Genomic DNA, 26065 nt, shown 5'->3' on the forward strand with positions numbered 1-26065 from the left:
CACAGGGCTCTACACAGAAGCCAACCAGGCAATCACACTCTTATGTGTCTTGGATGAACAAGTGCAGTTTGAAACTCAAAAGCACATAGTTTATATCAGCACCTCCACAAATTGAATACTTAGCTATACACCTTAAATAGGTACAAGTTTATCCTGCCTCTGAAGAAATACTCATTTATGGACTAGAACATGAGATGGTAGTTGCTCCTTCCTCCATCCACAGGTTAGTATGTAACTTGTCTCACTGCTGTGAAAAAATACCTGACTAAAGCAATTTAAAGAAGGGAAAGTTTATTTTGACTTGGGATTCTAGGGGAGACAGTTCATCATGGCCTGGAAGGTGGGCAGCAGGAGCAGCAAGTGGCTGAACGTTCATGCCTAGTCCACTCCCTTCTTTCCATTCCGTTCTGGACCTCGGCCAATGGAACTGTGTTGCTCACATGTAGGGTGTGTCTTTTCACCTCAATTAACCTAATCTAGGTAACCTCACACACACACAGACAGGGCCAGAGTTTTGTTTTCATGGTGATTCTAAATATTATCAAGTTGCCAATCAAGATTGACTATCACAAGATTCAACACCATCCCAAGCATATTTTAAGATGTTCTTGTGGCTATCAATAAATGATCAATGTTCATATTGAGATGCAGAAGAGCCCAAATGGTTAGCTCTATACTTCAGGAGAAGAACAAAAGTTGAAGGAATGAGGCTGTATGACTTAATAATTCACTATAAAGTTACAGTGGCCAGGCAGTATGTATTGGTGAAAGACCAGACAACCATAATCAATTAAAAAATATGAGCCCAGATTTGGACCCACATAAATATAGTCAATTAATCTATAACAAAAGAGCAAAGGTAGACAATACAATGATACAGCAAAAGTATTTACACAAATGGTACCAGAAATTGGTATACAAGTAAACAAATAATGTAGATAAACATATTCTTCATAATCATTAACTCAACATGAATCACAAACATTAATGCAAAATACAGAACACTATGAAAGACAAAGAGGGTAAGAAAAAAAACCTACAAAGACCTTGGGTAGAATTCTGGCTTTTAAAAATACAATACCAAATGCAAAAATCTATAAAATAATTGATAAGTGGAACTTCATTAAAATTAAAAATGTCTGCTTTCTGAAAGTCAACATCAAGAGAATGAGAAGGCAACAGGTGTTAAGAAAGTATTTGCAAAGGATATTTATGATATATTCAAAATATAAAAAGTCAGAAACAAAACCTAATTATAAAAAAATGGCCAAAAAAAACTTTAATAGACATTTCACCAAAAAGATGCATACATGGAAAATATAGATATAAAATGATGCTATCAAGAAAATTTATATTAGAACCACAATGAGACATTACCAGGCCTGTTTCAGAATGGCTCAAATCCAGAACCCTGACAACACCCAGGGCTGGTGGAGATGTTGCATACAGAAACGTTGCATACAGAAACCCTTCTTGCTGGTGGGAATGTAAAATGGCACAGCCATTTAGAAGTCAGTTTGTCAGTTTCTTACAAAACAAATCATTCTTACAAAAATTTTCTAGCAGTGATGTCCCTTGATATTTTCCCAAAAGAGATGAAATCGTCTCCAACCAGAAGCCTGCTTATGGATGTTTAGGGCACCTTTATTTAAAATGGCCCAACCTTCAGAGCAACCAAGATATCCAGAAAGTTCTAGAATATGATTCAGTACACAAAAGAAATGAGTAACCCAATCACAGAAAGATGGGAAGAAACTTCCATGTGTATTTACTTACTGAGTGAAAGAAGTCACTTCAAAGGGTTACCTATTGTGTGACTCCAATTGCATGGCCATGAGAAGATGAATGGCTTCCGGCAGTTTAGGGGTGGAGGAGCAGAAGGAGATATGACTAAACAGGACACAGAGGGGTTTTAGAGAAACAAAAACAATGCCTGTGATTATAATGGTGAACATGTGTCGTCATGCATTTGTCCAAATCCAAGGAATGTTCAGCTCCCAGATTGCATGTTAATGTAAACCGTTGTTTTGGGGTAATTCTGATATAAATATAGGTTCATACACCGTAACAGAAATGCCAATCTGGTGGGGGATGGCAGCAACAGGGACAGACAAACACATGTAGGAGGGGGGAGGAATACAGAAGATCTTTGTATTTTCCTTTCTACATTTTGCTTCTACCTAAGACCACTCAAAAAGCAAAAACAAAACACACAAATCTTTGTGAGTTTAAGACCAGCCTGATCTACAGAGTGAGTTCCAGGACAGCCAGGGGTACACAGAGAAATCCTGTCTTGAAAAAAACAAAAACATAGAGGAGAAAAACAAGCATTGTGTCACCCTCCCAACCACCCCCCTCCCACCACCACCAAGTGAATCATCCAGAGGATCGATTCCACCCCAGCCTCCCCTTCCTTCCCTTCCAGCCATCCTAGTAAAGGCACAGAAACTTCTCAGTCGAATTCCCTCTACCATGCAAAACAGTCTTGGGCTCAGAAGGCTTTAAACAACATCTCTTAAAATGTGTCTTTATTTCCCTATCTTTTCATTTGTTCAAATGAGAATTTCTGAGCAAATACTATTGGTAATATTAATAGATAATACCAGCAGAAAAGTCTTCCGTGTTACTAAAGGGCTTAATCACTAAATCTGTGCTGTGATAGATTGGTGGAAAATTAGGGATTCCTTTAAGGGGTTACTCCTTGGAGGTTAGGCTTGTGAATGAAGACCCTCTTGTGAAACACTTTTCTGAGTCAAGTCCGGGCTTGGAAGGAGAGGTGAAAATTCTCTTCCCGCTTCTTCTAGACTCTCTGTAGAGCTCTAGGCAAACTCAAAAAACGGCATGCTGCACAAACAAGCCTCACTGCTGAGGGTCAGGAGAAGGGAAAAAGTAGACAGAGACAGCTCAGCAGCCCCAGTTAAAGGGTAAATATTTTAGAGTTGTCAGAGGGACGGACCACGGCACTGCCTGTAGCAGGCAAATATTGCAGCATCATTAAAAAATTCAGCAAACATGGTATGTACTCACTCATAAGTGGATTCTAGATAGAAAGCAAAGAACCATCAGACTGCAACCCACAGAAACATAAGGATATATATATATGACATGGAGGACCTTAGGATGACTGTTGCTTATAATAAGATCTGGTTTTACTCAATTACTGAGCAACCCTCAATCAAACATCACAATTTTAACGTAAGAATTTATTCTGTATTAAGCTGATAATAGAAAAATTAATTAATTAATTAATCTAAAACAATAAAAAAGAAAAGAAAAAAATTGAACTATTAAAAACAAACAGACAAACATATTTTGCTACAGCAAAAAGGGGAAACTAGGGGCTCATCATTCCTCTCCACATTCTATTCTGTGGATTCTGCTGGAATATCCACTACAGATAAGCACTAGAGGGTTCCTGTTGCAAATCACCATCTGGAGCGATGGAAGGACCTTTCTACTGACACTTGGAGGGGACCCATTCTGGTGTTGGTGTGGGCCTGGGGTTCTGCTTATGTCTTTCCTCAGGACAAAAAAATTCCTCATTGGGTTTCTGAGCACTGAGGGTGCCCTGTGGCTGCAGCTGAAGCCCAACATGGCAGAGACCTATTGGGCCTTCGTAAAAACTCTCCCCTTCCAATGCCAATGGGGATTGAAAGCCCAATATGGCCGGCTTTGGCAAGCATTAAAGTAAGCCTAGGAACTGCAGCCATGTGGTTGGATTCTCCAGAAGGTAATGTATGGTAACTGCTCTTTCAAGTATGTTTGAGAATGTGTCACCCAGATACCTAGGAGATTAAGGATAACACTGAAGGTCACTAACCTCCATTTATTAACAGTAGCATGCCAGCTAAGCATTTTCATTCTCACAACCCTATTCAAGCTGGAGTAGTACCTACTTCACAGGAGTGGCTCCGTGCAACATTTTTTGGCCTCCTGAAATTCATTTAGCTCCCTTTGAAGATACCTTAAAATTTGTGAGTCTGAATGTAGTCATTATGAGACCATTAGTTCTGTTCCTTGTGAGCTGCTTGTTTTTTCTTCATGGTTCTTAGTTGTTCTTTTGCAGAGCTGCCAGCTTGGGTTGTGCTGGGATCAAGAATAATGGGCCTTAGAGGTTCGTGTTCCTGGAGTTGCGTCCATGCCAATGGATACCCAGATGCTCCAGAAGAGAATTTGACATTGCTGCTGCCATTGTTGCTGTTATAACAGTGACGACCACCACTACTACTGTTTCGGGGATTGCCATTTCATAATTGGTTACTACAGCTAGCACAGTGGGGACCCTGGCAGCAAAAGTAGCTACCACAGTTAATTAATTTATCATTCTGTTGGGCATGACAAATTTAAATCAATAGTTATATACATTTCAATTGGCCTTGAAAGCTATAAAATTACAAACTCAGGTTCCACTTGCTCTCAGGATACCATCTTACAAGGTCTCCAATTTGCAGTAAGACTCATTAAGGAAGGGAATGGTTCAGTTGCCTTTAACCTACTGGCTATGGGTGGATTAAGACTTCTGTTGGTCTTTTCTGTGTCAAACACACTGATTACAAGCCCAGCACCACTTAGAGATCTTTGCCAACTGTTAACTCTGCAGCTCTCACACAATTGAGCATGTATGATAATGAGTATTCAGAGATGGATAATGCCTGGGGGGCGCTCAACAGAACACCTGTGTGGCCCGAACAGGTGTCTCCATGACGGGTAAGGTGACCTGCTGATGTCCCATGCTACCTAAGTCAGAAGCTCATTTATTAGTAAAAGCGGGAGACCTGTAGGTCCCTGGCCCCCGTTTTGGGTAACTGTTGCCTTGCTTGCTGACCTTGATCTTGATATCCTCCCTATGCTAATTCCCTTCGAGATTCCACCCTCCTGAATGCTTAAGGGAAGCTCCTTGTCTGTGAATTCAGCATATTGGGCATTAACTGCTTAGATGCAAGATTGTAAAACATCAGGAATGGGGGTGGGCATTTAGCTCAATGGTAGAGCACTTGCCTAGTAAGCACAAGGCCCGGGGTTCAGCTCAAAAAAAAAAAAAAAAAAATCAGAAGCGAACTTCTGCCATCCAGGGTTCTCCATTGTGCTGTAAGCCTGTATTTAAGACCTCCTCCCTCCTTCAATAAATGACATTCGACATCCAAAAAAGAAGAAGAGCGGGTCAAGAACATGATGGGGAAACCCACAGAGACAGCTGACCGGTGCTAGTTGGAGCTCACTGACTCTAGACTGACAGCTCAGGAACCTACATGGAACTAAACTAGGCCTGCTGAATGCGGATGACAGCTGTATGGCTCCATCTGTTTGTGGGGTCCCTGGCAGCAGGACCAGGACTTATCCCAGATGCATGAACTGGCTTTTTGGAGCCCATTCCCTGTGGTGGGATATCTTGCTCAGCTTTGATACAATGAAGAGGGGCTAGGCTCTCCTTCGACTTGATATGCCAGACTTTGTTGACTACCATTGGAGGCCTTACCCACTCTGAGGAATGGATGGGGGCAGAGTGGGAGGGAGGTGAGGAGGCGGGAGAAAGGGGGGGAAGGGGGAACTGGGGTTGGTATGTAAAATGGAAAAAAATTAATAAATAAACATATTTAGTAATAAAAAATTCAGCAAGAAACACAAATGTCTTACTAGGATAGACCTGTTCTAAAAGAATTCTGTTCTACATGAATTGACTTCTTTTTACAATTGACTTGTACATGGTCACTACAAGTGTGGCTTTCTAACACACTGGGAGTCTCATGATATAAAGCAGTAGTGTCCAGTAGAATGTTCTTCAATGATGGATGTGTTATGTATCTGTACTATCTAAAACAGCAGTCAGAAATCATGTGGCTATAGGGCACTTGAAATGTGGTAAGATCAAATGAAGACCTGAATTATATAAATCTAAATAATTCACATGGCTAGTGGCTACTATTAGGACAAACTTTAAAACATTTGGGGAAAATGACACAAGATATTACCACGAGAAAATCCTATGTCTATTCTGAGGGCTTAGAAAAATGTTTTCTCTATGTCTTCCCCACCACAGACACAAAGATACCATGGAAAATGCCAGGACACATCACAAGCCATGCAAAAGAACAATGATTCTCCAGCAGGCACCTTAGGGCCTAGTTAAACTAGATCACGAGGTCTGCTCTGAGAGATTTGAATCAGGAACTAAGAAACCTGGCAATCCTGATGCCTGGCCTGAATTTTGAGAAGCACTAGAAACATATCAGCATCAAACATTTGCCTACTCCTACCAAGAGAAGCACTGTGGTCACCTCTGGTCATGGAAGAGACTCATTCTTCAAGGTCCTCAGACTCTTTGCCAAGCACTCTTATACACACGCATGCACACACACACATGTACGCATGTACCCCAGAAGCCAAAGAAACCAGACTGTCTACAATGGCCTCCCCATACATTAGATCCAAGGTAGAGAACAGGGGCAAATCTTTCATGAACCAGAAATACAGCAAAGAGAACTCAAAAAAGGCTGCAACAGTTTACATCTAATCCATGCAGTGGCCATGTCCTGTTGTGGGACTGAGGCTCTTTGTGAAAATAATGTAGGTTATTTCAAATTAGTTCAGAATTATGGCCTCCTTTTACTGTTCCAAGACGCAACACTGGAAAGTACCAAAGAACACGTGTCTTATGAAAACATGTTATTTGTCACTCCAAGGGTGTACATCATTGAAAAAGTCTGTTTTCCTTTTCCATGCTCTTAAAGAAAAAAAGCTCTAGAATAATTGTGAGATTTTCTAAGCAGTCTCTATCTTTATATGACTCACAAAAATTGATCTGGATTGTGAGTCACTCGGGAGATTTTTGTTTTGGTGGTTACCTTTCTCTGTCCTTTGGTCTAATTAGACACGAGTCCTTTTCATGTTAAGAAATCACCCTAACGGTTGTAATTTTCATGACTACTCTTTGGAATGGCCATCTTTTTGCCTAGTGGCCCTCTGTTGGTCCTTAACTTTGCAAAGGAAAAGCTTTCACCCAGAATATATTGCTGCAGTGAGCTAGAGCATATCTTCAGAATCTCGGACTGCACATTACCGTGCAACATTACTAAACTTCATTCTTTAACTTCCATTGTCCCCCTCTTACTGACATCATGACGATCAGGAGGGATGCTTGGGCCCCAAGTATCTGGGAGACAGTTACCACTTAGTATTTATAGAAACTCTGATCAACCATACAGTACTATGTACCTTGCCTCCTCGGGCTGAGATACTATGGTGTACCATTTTTACAGGGAAGGAAACTGGGAGGAAAAAAGGAATTAGGTAAATTAAAACACAGCCCTAGAGAAATTCAGAACAAGCTTGAGTCACTGTATTCCTTCAGCTGTGGCAATTTTATCTACCAGGAAACATTTAACAATACCCAGAGACCTTTTTGATGGTCATGATTGCTTGGGGAGCTACTGGCATTTAGTGGTCAGAGGTTAAGGGCAAGGGTACACTATACATCTACAAGGCACAGCAATGGCTCATACAAGAACTGCCTCCTTGAAATCAGTACTGCCTGGTGCACCGGTAACTCTTACACCACTTTCTTTGGCCCCTTGTCAATGGTTAAAGAATGGCTACCTCCACAATTTGACCCTTGGACAATATTTACACAGAAACATGCCAGTCAACTGCTATTTTTCATGTAAAATACTCCTTAAATACATTTAAAATAGAGGCTACATGAGAGCCACAGAGAAAAAGGAGAGTAGCAAGCCAGGCTGTGGTGGGGCACGCCTTTAATCCCAGCACGTGGGAGGGAGAGGCAGGCGGATCTCTGTGAGTTCGAGGCCAGCCTGGGTTCAGGAAAGGCTCCAAAGCTACACAGAGAAATCCTGTCTAGAAAAAAAAAAAAAAGAGTAGTCCCATGTTAAGGAACATTCTTTTAGGGACGGAATTTAACAAGGAACACTCCTCTCATAAGCAACCTCTAGACTCTGGGCTGAGGTCTGTGCCAGCTGGTCCCCTGGACTCTTCTGTAGATGGCCTGCCTCACAGCTGCATCTCCCCACTGAGCATGTGCGTCACTCAAGAGCAGCAATGATGCACACTTACGGGAATCTCCAGGGACCTGCAGCCCTTAATTGTCTATATTGTTCAGTAAATTGTACTCATTAGTGAGCCACATGAGGCACAGATGTACAAGTAGCCTTTCCGGGTGCCCTCAGTCTAGCAAGGCCTCATGACATTCTGAACTCACTGGCTGAAAACTGTCCTCCCTCTTAGTTAAAGCTGGAAAAAAAAACCAAAGAAATCCACCACCACTCCTGGCCCTCGCTAACCATTCTTAGCTCTGCCTGGAATAGTGTTAGTCATGATTTCCTCTTCGAAGAATATGTTTTAGGTTCAAGTGCAGAAGTTGGAGAACAAAGAACAGAAGTGGCATTCTTTCCTCCCTGGACCTCCACCTAGACTCAGAAGAGCTCACCAAACACTATGTCCTACTAGTCTTGAATTTTTTTGTCACCAACAAAACTCCAAACCAGGTTTGGTTACCAAGTTCCCAGTAGTTACATACAATGTACCAGCAACTACAAACAGCTGAGTAGCTGGGTATGTGGCTTCCAGAGACAACAGATGGGAAACTATGGTGTGGGCAGAACACTGTGTTTTAAGCTGCTCTGGGCCACCACACCAGAGACTTCAGCTCTGACCAGCCATTTCCTTCATGAACAGAGAGATCAGAAGGAGTAGTTCAGTGAGTGATTCATGAAGGAGGAGGAGGAAGAGGTTGGAGAAAGGAAGGAACATCTGACCAGACTATTAGCAGTGTGACATGGCTCAGGAAAAAGGGAAGCCTCAACAAGCCTCCTTGTACAAATCATACCCCACACAAACTCACTCAACAACCCTATGTAGAGATATCTCCACACACAGGACTCAGCCCCATCCCTTGGTCATCACTTCTCATATTTGTTGATTTGAGTCCATGATTTGAATAAAGAAAGCTTTAGAAGCCTTTCAGAGACAGAGCATCCCATTGCACTGACTCCAAGAAGAGTCAGACAAGAACGTCTATGATTCAGCAAAGCCAGCAAACAGGGAATGCATTGCCTTACCCTGGAGGAGAGGGTGTGGAAGCCTTCAAACGCTCTTACATCCTTGCAACCCATCGGATCCGCTGCTTTTTCACCACACACTCACTTCTGCATGCTGGACCACAGCCAAGCAATCTGCCAAAGACAGAAATGAATGAATACAATGGGCCAATGTATCTACAACTTCATCTCCAAAGCCACTGTTCAAATGATTCTGCTAAAAATGAACTTCATGCTTAATACACAGACTCCAACCTCTGGAATGGCCAACACAAGAGGTTCCCATATACATCCTAGACAGGTGGAAAGTTGAGAGGGATGGATTTGATGCAGAAACAGAAGTACTCAGGCTGCTGTGAGTCCTACATCTTTATAATATGACCTCCAAGGTCCCTCTAAGGGGTTCTCATCATTCTAGTGAGCTAAGGATGGAAAATAGCATGGAAGGACTTGTTTTGCACACACAGGCACATGGGTACAGATAACACATTCTAACACTGCCCCTCTTCCAAATGGTACACACTTTTCCACTTCTGCTAGTTTTCTATTGGCTTCTCAAAGTCATAGAGTCACACTTAACCCTTATAGTGAGCTCTCTTTGGTGAGGCTCACTCTAGTCTAAGACAGCATTAGATTTAAAATAGAACACTCTCAGCATGATGTGATCACAGTGACCTTGACCTAGTTATAACTCTGGGTCTCAGCTTCCTCTTCTGGAAAACATCATGCCTCCTTTACAGGGTCTATACCTATACTCAACATAAAAGGAAGCATCATTTCTCAGACTGTCCTAGGGGTGCATGTTATTGGGGCATCTTGATAAAATGTAGGTTCTGAGTTGAAAGGTCAGGGGTAAGGCCCAACATTCTCCAATTCTAACAAGCCCTAGGGCAGTAGTTCTCAACCTTCCTAATGCTGGGACCCTTCAATACAGTTCCTCATGTTGTGGTGACCCCCAACCATAAAATTATTTCGTTGCTACATCATAACTGCAATTTTGCTACTGTTATGAATTGTTATGTAAATATCTTATATGCAGGATCTGACCCCTGTGAAAGGTTTGTTCGACCCGAGACCCACAGTTTGAGAACCACTAACCTACGGGCATCCTGATGCTGCTGTTCAGTGTGGCAACTCTGTGATTAGAAGAGAGATATCAGATTAGAGAATATTTGGCAAACTTTGTGCACAAAGTGATTTCATGTATAAGGAGGTTTTTATATCAGCATTGTTTCTGATTCTAAATGAGTTTCCAACTAGTAGCATTTTAGAGATCTACTTTGTCTGGATATCTGACACAGTTCTTATATTTTTGGTTGTGAGCCTAGCCTTTAACGGCTGAGCCATCTCTCCAGCCCCTGGCACAGTTCTATAGAGTCACATAATTTGAGAAAAAGGCTAGAACTTAAGGGATCACTGCTCATTTTCCTCTTCTGAAACAAATTCAGGGACCTGATAGGTGCCTCCTTCCCTACCAAATTTCCTAATAACTTAGTAGCAGAAATTTGACCTTTGAAGCAACCATTTGACTTTGTTCTCTAGCATATGAATTCACTCAATAAATTGAGAAGGAAAATATATTTATTCTTCTACTAAAGCAAAAACAAAGATCACACTACGCTGCCTTATGACAAAAAAAGGCAGCAGAAGGTGGCATCTACCAGCATGGGCCACTGCAGTATAAAGGGTAAGAAAGATGTCACAGGATACAGATCCCAAGGTTTGTTAAGCAATATTCTCCACAACAACAAAGTTACTTGTCACGTGTCCAAAGTGGGAATGGAACACAAAGTAACATCTGCATAGCTTCTGGTAACAGTAAGAATTTTTATTTCTAATCCAGATAAATTCTGAGTCTATCCTATTTAAAAAAACAATTAGAAAAAGAAAGTACTTGGGACTGTAAATAGCTAGGGGACATACAATAATTAGCCCCAGTGTATCTTGGGTACTAAAAAAGGTAACTAGTCTCAGAAGTTCTACCTCCTAAACTGTTTCACCTCTCTGAGCTCCTGGTGGACCCAGGAGCTCAGAGGACAATGTAGCCAGATGTAGCATCTCACAAATGAAAGGGGGGGTGTCTAAATCTCATGTCACTCTGTCAAGGATTGGGAAGGAGCCCACGAGACCCTGCCCTTCATTAAGGCAGTTGAAGATTGCTGGAGGTAAGGAACTCATGAGGCCCCATCCTTGGGATCTAATGGGTGCTGGAAAGGAAGAGACTGATTTTTTTCAGTAGTGTAGCCATGGGTAAGTTTCTTGTGCTCCTGTAAATACACTACCAACGATGCTCCTTTAAGTAACCAACATTAAACATGAGCATGCACATTCCCCACCTCCACCCATCACACACAAAACATAAGAGAAGCTAGGGATTGGCCGGGAAGAGGAGAGGGGTCACATCATCAGGAGTGGAGGAGAAACAAGAGAGCGGAATAGTGGGGGCAAATATGACCAAAATACATATACATGTGAGAATGTTGCAATAAAATCCATTATGGACACTTAATATATGTTAGTAAGAACTTTAAAAGTCTTCATGTCATAAATCGGAAAGGTAATATGTGGACCTCAAATTGGATAATGAGAGCTGGTGTTCCTTATTATGCATGTCACTGCCAGTAAAGCAGCATAAACTTGAAAGCATTCTGGTGAAATTAGGAGGGTACTGAGAAAGGAATGATAAACGGAAATCAATACTTGCATATCGATTATTAAGTTGGGTAAAATGCTTTTCTTAGCCTCTTCATTTGGAAAGCTATTTTAACAAAGGTACAATATCCCTAAGCATTCACAACTTAATTTCTGTAATCCATTCCCAACTTTCGCCTACTATTACATGAGCTCATCAATTAAGAATTCTCCCTTTGGGGCTGGGGAAATGGTTTAGATGGTAAGCCTCAGAAGCCATGTACAAAGGCTGGGTATGGTGGTATACACATGTAATACCAGCACTGGGGCGGGTGGGGTGGTGGAGGTGTACAGAGACAGTTAGATCTCTGGGGCTTGATATCCAGCCAGGCTAGCAAAATCCTGGAACTCCAGGCCAGTGAGAGATCCTGTCTTAAAAAAAAAAAAAAAAAGTTAGATGGCTCCTGAAAAGTAACACACCAAAACTATACCCAGCCTCTGTGCATTCATGCATCTGTGTGTGAGTGCATTTGTGTGTGTGCGCACACACACACATGCATGCACACAAATTCTCCCCTTTAAAGCCTGGTGTAGTGATGTGTGTGCGCACACACACACACAACACTAGCATTTAGAAGGCAAAGACAGAAGAATCACAACTTCACTGGCCACACAGCAAGTTCAAGAGGGTCCTGGGCCGCCTGAGAACCTGCCCCAGTAGAACAAGACAAAAGTTCCCTTCCTGTCAGTCTTCCAGAAGCTACTCCAGTCAGTCACATTCTTATCCTACCTTTGTGCCATGGATCCATCTGGTTCTGTTGAAGCCTAAGACCCTCTTGTCAGAATATGCCAAAATGAGCTAGAGAAATGACTGGTGAGGACTTGAGTTCAATTCCCTAACATGGACATTAATAATTATACCCAGGTATGCTGGCACATGCCTCTGTTCCTGCCATTGGAGCGGCAGAGTCGGAAGGGTCTCTAGGAATGCTGCCCAGGACACAACCAAATCAGTTATCTCCAGGCTCAGTGAGACTCTGTCTCCAAAACTAAGATGGAATTTGATTGAAGAAGACACCCAATGTCCATTTCCAGCCTCCACTCACCCACTAGCCTGGCCCAGCTCTATAGACACACACACATATACACTCCCCCCACCCCCGAAAAAAATGTATAAGGACAAACACATAAAATTACAGAAGTAAATTATGTAACACATAATTTTTTTTTTTTACAGGAAACAGTACTGTGAAAAACTTACAATAAATAAATCACCAAAGACATACAAAAAAGAGTCCAGCTCAGGGTCAGTCAGAGATAAAAGAAAAAACTAAAAAGAAAAGCCCAGGCCAAAGCTACTCATGCTGTGACTTCAATCCCATATCAAGAAATTCCTCAGCTAACTTCCCTGGCTGGGTCCTGTAGACACAGCACTGTCTGTGTCCTAAGCACGGGTGAAGGGAGGCGGCATCTGGAAAGGGAGACAGCATCTGGGAAAGGAGGCGTTAGTGAGTCCCAAGCTCGGGGCCTCATCCTCCGAGTTCTCTGCCACCATCAAGCTCTATTAGCTTAGAAAATCACTCAGTTTGAGTTAAAACATGGAAAGGTTAAGTTAACCACCCCTAGGGGTTCTTCCACCTCTGAACTGTAGGACCCTAATGGGAGCCCCACAGTCTCTACAGAGGAAGAGCTCTAGCGAGGTATCTTCTTTGTCAAGCTTCACAGCTGTCCTGCCCTTCACAACATGGACACACTATTGACACTAGCACTGTCTGGAGGCTTCCGAAAGACCTGACGGAAACCACTCAGCCAAAGACCTTCAGACTTGGAAAGAGAGTTAAGTCGCATTCACTTGACAAACTCAGGAAATGTGAGAAAAATAACAGCCAGAAAGACAGATTGATTTATGGCCACAAAAAGGCAGCATCAATGATTTGTGACTACTGCTGTCACAAATGGGATTTTAGGATTTGCCTCTGATGGGAGGGGGGAGGGAACCCAATAAAACAGCTTATCGGTTCACTTAAAGAGACAGGAATAAGCCCAAAGGAAGCTGAGCTCCAGGAAGACAGCGGCACAGAGAGCAGGCGACGGTTGATGGCTCCACAGGCAATGTCCTACAGCGTGGGCAGGATCTGAGCTAGAACCTTCCCCTATGCTGTGACTTCTCCATTGCTGCCTGAGGCACCAACTTCCCTTGCATTTAGTGAACACAAAACCCACCTCAGAAAGTAGTCTGTAACAAAGAACAAAATAGCTATTCCAAAACTGGAGAATATATAAATGAACTCCAATTAAAAGTATTGTTTTTTTTTAATGTTCAAGTTTTGAATCGTTACTTCAGACTTGAAGGTCAAAGTTAGCTAATAAAATCTATGAACACTTGTTAGAAACATTCAAGTCTTAAAAGAAACTGATTTAAAATGACTCTACCTGCCTTTCGTGGACAGTCTTGGGATAGAGTGACTTAACATTGTTTTCATGAAAACTCTCACTGCCGCCTTCAAGACATGTATTACTGACTACAGACTGGGTTTAAAATCACATGTTCACTTCATAGAGACATCCTTATGTGGAGACTAACTTTGCATGCAAATAATTAGAAATGAAGTCTTGGAATGAACATCAATTCATAACCTCAACATTATGTATGCTTAAACAGCAGTGTGTATACCAAGTGCTCTTAAAGCTTATACTACCATGCTTTTCAATTTATGGCCCCCTGAATCAGAACACACACAGTGTGCGCTCGAGACAGAGAGAGAGAGAGAGAGAGAGAGAGAGAGAGAGAGAGAGAGAGAATATAAATTCTCACCCACCCCATTATTCCTGTATTATATAAACAGTTAAGTGCTCAGAACTTTTTTATTTATTATTATTATATTTTAACCTGGGAGCTAACAGAGCCTATCCAAAATCTACACAAAATCCACGCTGCCACTGACAGCTCCATAGCCATCCTCTTCATGAATTCCCAGAGGCAAGATCGCCATCTACTGGTATGGAGGGTACAACTTGTTTGAGGGAAACCTGTAGGTGACTTGAGCTAAGAACTCGAAAGACAGACACCCTAGACTTGTGTCTTAGTGGAGCTCTTTTCTACAGCACATGACAGGGATAACTGACATAGGCTGAGAACCATAATCTCACCAGAAGCCTCTGTCATGTGATCTGGAGGTCCTCTGGAAGCCATGAAAAGGCCAGCCAGGCTAAACGATAATGAGGCAGCTTTGGCTGGAAACCTCTTTGCAAGCAAGCTGCAGAGCCTGGCAGAATTCAGACATTCCAGGCTCCTCTTTGCCCCACAGATGAGTCTACCCAGCCCCCCACCTGTGGCAGTGGAAGCCAGCTTTATCCCACAGTGTGCACGCTAAGGAACTCCCCCAGGCACTGGACAGGGTGAAGGCTCTTATATTCATACAATGTGACACAGATCCTCCTCCAAGAGCATGACTGCTTAGGCATGCAGGTCTGACTATAATCTGTCTCCTTAGTTCCTCATCCTCTTTGTCTGTGACCCCGAGGACAGAAACGGCAGAAAGAAAATGATTTTGTGGCTGTCTTGAAGCAGAGCTAGGAGCTTTTATTGAACTGGAGGATAAAGCCCCTGTCTTACAGGGCAGAGAGGTGCACTGTGTCCCTCAAGTTGAACCATGCCTGTCAATGTCTCTGTCGGCCCTGTAGACCCCAGCCAGGTTTTTCAGTCTTCTTGACACAGCTGACCCCACTTCCACAGGTTAAACAAACAACCATGACCTCTGTATATCTTACATGTAGCTTAAAAAAAAAAAGCCATTTTTCGCCCTTTTAAAAAGAAAGCATGCTTGTCTCAAACCATGCCACCACCTTCATCCTCAAAGTTCCCTTTCCTTCCCCACGGTATAGCTGCTTTCTATTGTAAAGTTATTCCCACGAATCTGCTGTGTTTCAGTCTATCAGAGGAGAACCTTCTCGGGCCTCATGAGGGTCATCTGTGGCATTCCCACGGTGCCTCGCAGCGGATCCCACTCTTCCAGTTTCAGCTCAGGAAACCACCGAAAGTTTACTCGGGGCAGCTGAGAACCCCGCGTTTAAGTTCTCTAGTCTAGAAAATGGAAGGGGTGCCTTCTCAAAAACAATCTTTTGAAAAAAAACAAACAAACTTGCTCAGTACCTTGAAATTTCAGCAAGTAAATTAATTGAATTTTATGTAATTCAGTACATCAAAATGAATATTTTGCGGGCACAAGGTATGGTTGTTTTAGATGTCTAACCGAAAAACAACTTCACACGGGAAAGGAAGGGCTTCACAGCAGTTATCAGAATGTCTCCAAAGAGTAAGTTCTCAATGGGTTATAGAGGAACACAGTTACGTTCTGAATGGGTCACACTGAAACTCCAGGGCACAGTAAAAATCTTCCTAGTAATTAGCTGAACCATTTTTCACAACACCAGGTGCATCAAACTAGTTAACTAGAGGGAAACTCGGGGGATCTTTTAAGTTTTACCATAAGGTTTTCTGTGTGTCATTGCTGCTGTATGTCTCGGGAGATGCGTTCGCTTTTTAAGCACCACGTTAAGCTCCTAGACACACCCTCCCTCAACAGATTCCGCCCCATCTCTTCTGGCAGTCAAATGGTTGGTTTTTTTTTTTTTTTTTTTTTTAGACATACACCTTTTTAAAGAATTAGAAAGTGCATTTAGACCCTACTTCACTCTTCCTACACTGTCCTCCCGACAGGCTGAAAATAAGTGCCCTCTTGAACAGCCCTAGAAAGTCTCAGAACCCACCCCCACTCCGCTTCTTGTATCTTCTTGAAGAAGCCTCTCAGCGCGCTGTCTGGTCTGCAGTTCACTGCAGGCAGTTCCCTCACCATTTCCCAGTCATCAGTTACACTGTCTCTGGAAACCTTTTTGTGTGTGTGTGACCAACAAAATTAAGCTTTTTAACGCATCTCCAGATTCTCTCCACAGGCTTCGAGCGTTGGGTTTCAGTGAAAGTCTGGGGTGAGGGCAGACGCGAGGTCCGGCGGACAGACCCGGCAGCCTTCCCAGGGCACGCTCCCCGGGGCGGCACAGGCTCGGTCTCCCCGCGCATCTAGGCAGAAGGACCATCAGATATGCTAGGAATTTCGCTTCGCTCGCAGCCGCGGATTAGTTCGAGTCTCAAGGGCTCAAACCAAAGTGACACTACGTTTTCCCCCTGTCGTTCACCCAGGCGACAGGTCTCGCTGCATAGAAGCCACCTTCTTCCCAGCCCGGGTCCAGCTCCCGTGGCATCCCCGCGGCGCCTCCCGCGCCCTTCCCCAGAGGAGGGGACCGGTGGCAGCATCCCTCCGGGGCGGGAAACAAAGGCGGAGGCGAGGCGGCCAGGTGGGCAAGCCTCCTCCGGTACAGCCGCGGCCGCCGCGGGGAGGATGGGGAAATGTATTAGAGGTTGGGAAAAGGGAAACCGAGGCACGGAGGCTGGCGAATGAATTTGCCCTGCATCCTCCCCAATGCAGGGCTCCCCGGGCAGGCGAACCCCGAGCCATCCCCCGCCGCTCCCCAGGACCCGGCATCCGAGGGACCGCCCCGCTCCGCTCACCTCGGGAGAAGCGCTCCGGCTCCCTCCGACGGCTCCGGAGAAAGCCCCGCCGCTCGCGCACGCGCACTCGCGCTCTCGCGCCTTCGCCCCTCCGGCCCCCGCCGGCGCCCCTCCGACCGGGCTCAGGCCCGCCCCGGCCCTGTCCGTCAGCGTCCGCAAGAACCAATCCTGTCTCGTGGAAGGCTCCGCGCTGGTCACGTGGCCGCACAAGCCAATCACCAAATTGCCCTCGGCAAGCGCCTGGCTCCGATGTCCCCAGGGGTTCGGTTGCTACCGAGCGGAGCGGGTGCGAGGCGGGCACAAAGGGCTGAGTCCCTTATTGCTGCGGATGAGTGGCGTCCAGTTGATCAATGCCAATATCGATTGATGTCTCAGACCCTAGCTTAAATAAGAATCACCTGGGAGTCTTGTTAAAGTCTGGAGTGGTGCCTCGAGATTCTGCATTTCTAACAAGCCTCTAAGTGGTGAGGAAGCTTCTCTTGGTCCAAGGTCCAAGGCCATACTTTAAGGAGCACTGTCAAAAAATAGAGAAAGAAAAACAAACAAACCCCCACTTGATTTGTTTGCAAGTTTCACGACCTCTCTTGTCCTTCAATGATGAAGAGCTTTCAGAGGACTGCCTCGACATGGGGTGATCTGATGAGCAGCCGGCGAGGAAAGGCCACGTGGACCAACTTCGTGTATATGAAACAGACAAGCAGAGGCAGATGAGCACACCAGGTCTGGCTCCTCAGGAAAGAGATGGGCGAGTGTGTCTTGAGACTTGACTAGATAAGAGAGGAACCAAGGGGCCCCAGCCTTGTGGAATCTCGGCAGCCTGTCGCAGGACTCCACGGGGAAACTCAGAAGCATGTTTTAAGAGGAGGGAGATAGAACTAACTCTTTGGGCAATTTAGCGTAAACCACAGAGCTTAGAATGTAATTTCCCTTGAAGGTTTTTAAAGTTATCCAAACACTCCTCTGTCCCTGTGTCAAATACCCAGTGCCTCTGCTACCTCAAATTTGATGTGTTTTTAGACTGGAGAGCTAGCATTGTTGTCCATCATTGCCAATCTCAAGGTAGTTCAAGAGTCCACACACACACACACACACACACACCTCCCTATGGAGTCTAGGTTTGCCTGGAATTTATGATCCTCTTTCAGCATCCCAAGTGCCGGGATTATGGACTACTCTACCATGCCCAGCTTCCAAAAGTCTTAAATAGTAAGCTTTCCAAATCCTCCTTCTACCAGCTCTTCTGGCCAAGAGATAGGAACACATGCCAAGTAGTTTTATTTTACTCTTCAGAAAGGTGATCAAGCTACTACTTAGAGAAAAACCTGCCCCTTGTCTGTGAGTCTTCTCAGTGACGAATCCGTCTTCTCAGTGAGAAGTGAGGCCCACTTAGCAGTCTCAGGCATGATTCATCATCATACTGCCCTTGATCAGAGGTGGCCTAGCCCATAATTCAGCGTTTCAGGGGCACCCTGAGGCTACCACAACAGTGGTCCCATGGTCCTGGACCATAGAAGTAAGAGGATGCCTAAGCTATAAAAACAGGCCTCGGAGATTTTTCTGCTGTCATGAAACCAGCATTCTCAAGCCGGATTTGCATGTTGCAGTTTTTCAGAAAACAAATTGTGAGAGCCTGCGCCTGAAGAGTTTGACCAGAATGCTACACGTGTCACAGGCTCCACAGTTGATATGATTCATATTCAATGGTTGCTGAGAATACCTTATAAGCTGCTACACTAATCATGGAGTTTAACTTTTTATTTTTATTTATTTATTTATTTTTTAGACTATGTCTCATGTGGTCCAGTCTGGCCTCCAACTTTCTTATGTAGATGAGGATGACCTTGAACTCCTGAATCTCCTGTCTCTACCTTTTAAGTGGTGGGATTACAGGCCTGAGCCACCAAATCCCATCTTAGAGTGTTTTTAACGAGGAAAAAAGTATCAACCCAGGTACACAAATCATTAATGACACCAGCATGCTGTAAACAGAGAGAAGTTTCCACATAATTAGTGAAAATAGATTTTCAAAGGCCAAACAAAACAACTCATAGGTAATAAATACAACCAAGGCTATTCAACGGCACAAATTGAGATGCCAAGTCTACAACTAGGATTGATTCCAGTGGGCTGACTACATAGCTCAGAAAGAACCTATTGCCTCTGTTCACCACACCACATTGGTTGGCTCTCTAGTGATAAGGTCACCTGTTTGATGTCCTTAACTAAAACACATTTCTATTTGGGATTTATGGAGAGTTTAGTCTCTGAGGCTTTCTCCAAAGCATGCAACCAGTACCACCTGGGACAGATGCTAAAACAGACTCTTAGGGCCCAAGAATTTCCTCCAACTTCTGTACAAATTCTGAAGCCAGTAGTGGTTAAATTTGAGTCCAGGCTGTACCTCCAGAAAGGGATCATCAGCATACAAACCCCCAAGCCAAAGAGCTATGCTATTTAACTTGCTGTCCTAGCTAAGTAAGGGAACTGAGTCTATTCTAAAGAATTCGCCATTCTCTTCACTGGCGTTCTACCAAATTCTGTTACTTTGTGTAGTAAGGTGACTAGTACCGGAATCTTTGGGCATGGTTCTCACCTAGTTTATCTGTGGTATGCTATTTGCCACAGTGGGGTATGACCTAGTTTTTAGATGAATCAGAGGTCCCCTCTGAACACTCAACAGCCATCTTGCTAGCAATGGACTTTATGTGCAGCACCAGAAATACAGAAGCCCTCTATGTGAGCCTGAAAGCCGGCTCCCCTCTCATGACACTTTAAAAATACACTTCACAGCAACCAAGTGGGGGAGAATTTTTCTCACCCTTGTAAACTTGTAACTTTATCTATTGGGGAAGCTAAGGACATTTTTAACGGGTATTTAACTAGCATGACTGATGTAAACTTTTAACTATAGAAAAGCATTTCTTTTTCTGCCCATGGGTGTCATCATTACAGAGAGAGGTGCAAGAGGCAAAGGGATCCTTGTTTGAGGATGCAAATCTGAAAAGAAAAGAAAACCATCCACACTGCCAGCCACTTTCCGTCCCTCGGTCAGCTTGCTTCCTAGACACAACCCAGCTATCCTGTCCCTGGACATGGGTGTGTTAGTATCTGATAGGGGTCAGCTCAGGAAAGGTTCTCTAACCCGGAAATTGCTCAGTAAGAGATTTACGTATATTGGAAAAGAAAAGATAAAATATAAACCACCCCACCCGGTTGTCAACTCCCAAAAATCCACAGTTGCTTTGTTATAATTGGGTCTCCACCAGGGTTTTATCAGCACTAATTGCATTTTTATCTCATAATAAATAGCTTTTCCAAACTTAATTGACTTCATTCATGAAGACCCACAGATTAGGCAAGATTCTAGTTTCCATCTGTCATATGAATCCAGCCAGGATAATTTTATCTATGTATCCATGTTTTAATAACTGGTACTTCTTTCCATTTGGTGTGATTGTGTCCGTATCTAACACAAGATATTTTTATAGAAAGGTTGACTTAAAAAAAAATCTTTATAAGACATAAAGAAAAGCAACATCCTTCTATGTTTTATAAAATATTTTGGGTTGGGGATTTAGCTCAGTGGTAGAGTGCTTGCCTAGCAAGCACAAGGCCCTGGGTTCGATCCTCAGCTCAAAAAAAAATATTTTGACATTAAGTGCATTTAAATACTATATACTCCTCTATACTTACTCTTAACTTAAGAAACATTATAAAAACCATCAGAGCCCCCCCCATGTGACCCTCCCAGCAATAAGCATGTTAGATAACAATTGCACACCACCCTGCTTAGGTATGAAAAGCAGGGGAGGTTAATGGAAGGAAATATCAGATTGTATGTATATAAGACACAACACAGCCTAAATAGACAAAATTCTTACTGAATAAAACATTTAGAAGTCCCAAGCTGATGTAAGAGAAAAATAAGAAAGCCGAGGTCCCACGTGACACAACATCTGGGTTTCACAGTGACAAATTTGGACCCAGAAAGCAGGTCCCTTTGAGAAAATGGCACAAGTAATTTGGTGTACAAATGAGGCGAAGCCTCTGTGCTCACTCATTTAGCAAGCGTATGCTACCTGAGTGTTGCTTTTTAAGTCATCTTAGAAGTCGTAAGCTATCAAAACGGTGTGTGCTACAGGCAAGCATCAAGCAAGAGTGCTGACTGATGAAACCTGAGAGGCTTACTGTAAAAGTGAAGCCTGCATTGAATCCCAACGAATTCAAAAGAGTTGGCCTACCCCCGCAAAAAGTCACATTTTGAAACTCCACATCCTGCCCCAGTGTGATAGTATTAGAAGTCAAGGTCTGGGGGAGATCATTTGGATGTTGTAAATGTGGACTTCTCATAAACGAGATAATTTACTGAAATTGTGATAATTTCATAATCATGGTCCTTTCAAAGTCACAGAGACTTGCTTGCATTGTCTATTCAGGGCTACATAAAAATACAAATTAATGAAGTGGTCTGTAATCCAGAAGAGGGCACTAGACCCTGAGCATGCTGATATCTACCCTTCAACCTCTAGACTTTTTGTTTTGTTTTGTTTTATGAGACAGGGTTTCTCTGTGTAGTTTTGGTGACTGTCCTGGATCTTGCTCTATAGATCAGGCTGGCCTTGAACTCACAGAGATCCACCCACCTGGCTCTGCCTCTCAAGTGCTGGGATTAAATGTGTGTGCCACCGCTGCTCAGCCAACCTCTAGACTTTTGAGGAAAAAGAAATCTGATGTTTCTCAGCCACCCAGGGTGTAGCACTTGGTTATAGCATCCTGAATGGACTAAGGCCCCAGGAGTGGGACAGGATGGGGGTGTCCCATAAAAACACAAGGGCAAGAACCCCAGGGAAGTGAAAGCAAGTGAAATCAATTAGGTAGGTGGTGAAGAGATAAAGCCAACAATTTGGAGATGGATAAAGAACAGAATTTATGGTTGAGAAGTATATCACTGGCCACTCCTCCCTCTTCCTGTGCATGTTAAATCAAAAATCATGGCTTTGAACTCTATTATGTTGACTGAGAGTAGAATGTGGACCCATATTGTCTGGTTAAATTCCAGGCTCCTCCACAGACCTGCTAGTTAAACCAGGACAGGTTGGCCTTTGGAAGAGATTGGAATGGCAATAATGGAATGCAAGTACTTGACTCCTATAGTTGTTAACAAACCCATACAGAATGTAAGGTGATACAGTGGCACTAAAGAAATGTTAGCTATTAGCAAGGGTCTTCTCCCTTGATTGACCTCAGACTCCTCAGTTCAGTATGACTGACATCCCACTTCAACCAACCAGAATTGTCATCTCCTGGACCCTCCTTGTCATCCTTGTACCTATTACAGATCATCCTGATGTCACTCACTGGCATCAGTTTCCATCCACCATAAAGCAAGTTCTCTGTGCTGAAGGTTCCTTTCAGTCCTAAATAAAGTCATGAAATAGTTCCACATGCATGGCTATTTTCCCACAGTCTCATTTTCACTTGCCTTTTTTTCTCTTTATAATACACACCATACTTGAAGGACTCTGCTCATGCTTATGTTTCTATTCTATCTTAATGACTGTGCCTCCTGGACGTCTGAATTGTATTCCAGCCAACTCGCCACCCCTGTGCACAAGAACTTGGCATTGTTTTGGTGCTCATAGCTTTTACTTAATGATTTCCAAAAATTCTCAAGACAAATTCTTCTGGCCTAGGATGGCTTCCATGCATGCACTCATTCCCCACTCCAAAACACTTCTTGGATCCTCTATGGTGACAGGAAACAAGACTAGCTGGTGAGAATTCAGGGCCAGGAAAAGTGGTTGCTTCTAGGGGTTGACCTAGGGAAGGTGAGTCCTAACCTCCAAGTTCTGGGGTGGCCTTGTTGGTACCCTGGCAAGATCTCTTTGCATCCCTTTTCCAAATTCTGAGCACCTGTCCCTCAGCCTTTGCTGTGGTATTCAATGACTACCATTAGACTTTTTTTTTTTAATCCTTATGTGTATATGTGGGGGATTCACACATGACACAGCACAAATGGAAATCAGAACACAACCTCAGGTCTTCATCTTCCACCTTATTTGAGGAACGATCTCTTTGCTGTTTGCCTCTATGTACACTGGGCTAGCCAGCTCATGAGCTAGGAATTCTCCTGACTCTGTCTCCCATCTCACCATAAGAGCACCAAGATTAGAAAATAATGTGCTACCTACCATGTTAGGCCTTACATGGGTTCTGGGACCTCAGTCCTCATCCTTGCATGGCAAGAACTTTACCCACTGAGTTATGTCCCAGACCCCGAGGATTAACTCTGACACTGGAGCCATTATCATCAGTTGGGGAACCCCAAACAGCCAAGAGCATGCCAACCCTATTAGGCAGCCATAGCTAGGAGGTAGCAGGTGTGCATTCATGAAGCCTGAGCCCATTTCCTCTGAAGTGTGAAAAATTCTGAGGCTGATTCATACTAAAAAGCTCCCTGCATGATCAGGCTGTCTATTGCCCTGACATGGTGCTTGTGAGTTCCTTCTGAAAGCTTTTCTTTATAAATCACTCACACCTGAAAGCTTGGCTGGGGTCGGCTTCTGGGCAAACAACATATGGTCATCCCCTTGCTAATGATTAAGGTGTAATTTTTGCACTGTATTTACATTTAAATTATGTGATGCACTCTGTATGCTGCACCAGAATGCAGACCATGATTCATTCATCTTTGACTCATCAGAGCCACAATACTATGTAGATGGAGATCACCAAATCTCTGGTGAATTGACCTGAACCAAAATGTCTCCTCCTTCCACATCATTTCCACCCAATCACTGGCCACTTCTCCAGCTCATCACCCCTTCATAATGTAGCTCCACCCACAGTGGACTTATCACCAGCTGGAATATCATGCCCTGGCCCCAGCCCCACATCCTTGTCTCTGCATCTGGACCTGCAGGGCCCTTCTGTCTAAATTCAGGTCTCTGTTCACAGAGAGCATTTCTTTGATCCAATGAACCAAAGAGCTACCCCATCCCCACCCACAACTGTTACCCTTTAGCCAACCATTCTCAATAGGGTTTTCTGAGATAATTAAGCACTACAAAAGATCACATCATACTGTTTTCTTGAGTCTCCCAATGGGAGACAGCTGGCATCATTCTCATCACATAGGACAGGGACTGATTCACTCGATATAGAGGACCCTAAGGGCATCACAGTTGAATTCCTCAGTAGAAATGGGAGAAAATGGCTGCTCTAAAGTCTTAGCCTACATCATTTTTTAAAGGGAGATTTTTTATTAGCATACAAAATAATGGCTTTCATTATCACATTTTCAGACATTATTCTGTTGAGCTTCCTACCCCATTTCTCTCTCCTGTCCCTCTGTCCCTCTGCACTCTTGTTCTGTCTAGCATTCTAGTTTCCATGTCACACGTATCTATCACCCTCCTTCACCTCTCCGTTCCTTACAACTGCTTTTTCCCACTTAGATTAGATGAAGCAAGCCAGACTCTGAGAGACACACATTGCATGTTTTCTGTCTATAATTTTAATATTTATAAGTACGTGTGCATATATGTAGGGTGGTGGGTACAGGACATGGACCTACATGATATTGTTAACATCTGATGAATTTTTGCTATGTTGGCCCCCATCTTTCTAGACTATAATTGCATAAAGTTTGGTTTTGGCCCCCTTTCATGGCTAGGATTCAGAACTGGTATACAGTTGATAGTAAAAACAAAAACAAAAAACAAAAAAACTAGTGGTTGGGACTGGAGAGATGGCTTCCCGGTGAAGACAGCATGTATACCGCTCTTGCACAGAACCTGGGTTTGGTTCCCAGCATTCAGTCAGGTGGAGCACAACTGCCTGCAGCTTGGCTCCATGGAGATCAGATGCCTCTGAGGGCATCTGCATTCACTCACACATACCACTCCCAACACAACGTAATTAGAATTGATAAAAATAAATCTTTACAAAATATTTGTTGAATGAGCGTCACAGGATTCATAATGAGTTTCGTGACTTTTCAATTATCAAAATAATTCATGTTAAAAACTTCTCCATAATGAAAAAAATTTTATATTCTAGGTTACTTAAGAGGAATAATAACAGAAAATACTAGATAAAATTTGAAAAAAAAATGTCCAGATAAAAAGGACAGCTATGGCTAAATGCTCCATCAGTTTGAGTGGGGTGGAAATACATAATGGGGTAGACATCAATAAGTTAAGGACACTGCTCTGAGTCCCAGAGGAAATAAAGAGTGAGTTCCATCCTAAATAGGAGAGAAACGGACCCTAGAGAATTTTGTGGGTGAACCACAGAGTGAAAACTAATAACATAATTACATTCTGCAACCCCATGACACAGGGGAAGCCAAAAAAAAAACAAATTTCATACACTTTAGGTTTTTAAAGGGGGAAATAGGATAAATACAGATCCCATTTAGGAGACAGCTGAAGTAAAGGACTTCAAAAAAAGTCGATAACCCACAAGAAAGGCTCATCATTTGCCTTGCATAAAAAGATTGTGCCAAGAAATAAAAATAACCAACATTTGAGTAGGGCCTAAGAAGAACCGCTAGGACCTATAAACTGTCAGAGAAGAAAAGAGGGTTGGTTACTCCCACCCCAAACTGGCAGTTCATGTGAAGAAAACAAAGAAACCTAATCAATTATAAATGAGGAGAATAATCAGGACAACAAAAGACTCGAGGTGCACCTTGCAAGTGTCTCCAAAGCCAATAAAGGATATCACTTTAATAAGCCTAAAAGAATGACGACACTCAACCAATCAAAAGGATCCTTTGATCTAGGATGAAGGAGTTTCTTCAGGACTGGAAATG

At 43.3% G+C, this 26065-nt stretch overlaps 1 protein-coding gene across 5 annotated transcripts in view; it reads right to left on the bottom strand.

Annotated features, from left to right (window-relative positions):
* Nucleotides 1-17341, bottom strand: part of Tmem108 (transmembrane protein 108) — a 269467-nt gene extending 252126 nt beyond the window's left edge. For 4 of the 5 annotated variants that reach the window (XM_036193177.1, XM_036193173.1, XM_036193176.1 and 1 more), the window contains exons 1-2: nucleotides 17248-17341; nucleotides 9072-9185 (exon numbers count right to left, since the gene is read on the bottom strand). The gene's annotated coding sequence lies outside the window, so the exon portion shown is untranslated. The remainder of the gene's footprint in view (nucleotides 1-9071; nucleotides 9186-17247) is intronic. The other variant, XM_036193174.1, reaches the window with a different exon arrangement.
* Between the last annotated feature and the right edge of the window lie 8724 nt (nucleotides 17342-26065).

This window comes from Onychomys torridus, chromosome 7 (assembly GCF_903995425.1).
Source record: "Onychomys torridus chromosome 7, mOncTor1.1, whole genome shotgun sequence".
Lineage (NCBI taxonomy): Eukaryota > Metazoa > Chordata > Mammalia > Rodentia > Cricetidae > Onychomys > Onychomys torridus.